Here is a 1,568-nt window from a genome sequence, read left to right as displayed (position 1 = left end):
TTTTTTTTAAATGGGATAGTGAGCAGCCAAAGCAGTGTTTTAGTGTGAAATTTGTTGTTTGTGCATTTGTATGATGTTCCCAATTTTAATTCCACAGATAACAAGGCGTTGAACAGCTTAATGCCATGACTTGAAGGGAGAGACAKTTCTGCAGAAATAACGTGGGGCTCTTTTATTAGTAAAAAGAATGAGCTGCTTTGTTCCTGGTATCATGTCCCATATGGTAAGCTTTAAAAAGATGGACTTTGATATTCTGTGGTTCTGCCATCTAACACTTCATTACTACATGAAAATTGTAAGAATTTTAATACATATGACCTTTGCTTCATTGAAATAAACAAAMCTGACACAGCTATCACTTGACTTCCCAGATTTTATCATTTAACAATAAAAAAAGAGAAAATTGGAAATGTACTTCTGGCCATTTTCAGATTTCACAGTATAAATAATTATAGAGTTTTAATTTCATCTTGAAGGCAACCATAAGATGCCTGTTTTATGTGTGGGATACACAGAAGAAGCTGTGCTGGAGGGATAAATATCTGTGCTGGGTCTCGAGTGCACTGCCATGGTTTGGAAGGTTAGTTGGCCTGGGTAAGAAGTTCAGCTTGTTGCGTCCAAGGTCGGCTCCTTTGCTGACACGAGCTGTGGTGAGGAAAGCTAAAATCAGAGGTCTGCACCTCCTTTCCCTGGGGAGCTGCTTTTAAACAGAGAATTTACTGTTGGTTCCTTTTAYGCTGAGAAACAACACTTGAGCCCTTCCAGACCTTGGTAGTGCCTGCTGTGATACCTCCCTTTGTACAGCTCTGGACCCGGGGTGGGCAGCATTACTGACCTAACTATCAACGTTAGTGTGTAGGAGATACCCAGGGAGCTGCCTGTGACACAACTAACATCATGTCCAGATCAGGCTCAAATTAGGGGTCAGCCATACCCGAATTCTGCGAGCTGCTTCAGTGGCAATTGACACTGAGGGTAACCCGTGATGCAGGGAACCTGTGTACTCCCTAAAGGGCAGCCTGCCACAAAGCCAGTTTCTTTCATGAAGTTTTCACTATGTGAGACCACAGTCTCAGAGCTGGGAAAAAAGCATGATAAAAAGGCAGGTGGGAGCATTGTCTTAGCAACAAGAAACTGGCATGCTGTGTGAGAAAGTTCTAGATTTGCTTTAAATTAGAATGCTTTTAGGGTTAAATGTCATTTTATATGAGATATGAGTCTATCCTCCTTTATGATGAAAAACAGCTATCATGTGCTGAATGGCTTGGGTTGGAACAGTTCATAAAGATCATCTAGTTCCAACATCTTCCAGTAGATCAGGTTGCTCAGAGCCCCATCAGAGTCCCATCCAACCTGGCCTTGAGCACTGCCAGGGTTGGGCTTGGGGCATCCACAAAATCCCTATTCCAATATCTCACCACTGCCACAGTAATTAATTTATTCCTAATATCTGGGCTTAGTTTCCCTCTYTCAGTTTCTACCCATTATTCCCTGTCCTGTCACTACAGTTCCTGACAAAGAAACCCCCTTCTCTCTTCCCTGTGAGCCCCCTTCAGGTGCTGGAAGGT

This window comes from Malurus melanocephalus, unplaced genomic scaffold (assembly GCF_030028575.1).
Source record: "Malurus melanocephalus ecotype Western Australia unplaced genomic scaffold, MMel_1.1 scaffold_756, whole genome shotgun sequence".
Taxonomy (NCBI): Eukaryota; Metazoa; Chordata; class Aves; order Passeriformes; family Maluridae; genus Malurus; species Malurus melanocephalus.
Note: the sequence above shows the minus strand (reverse complement) of the source record.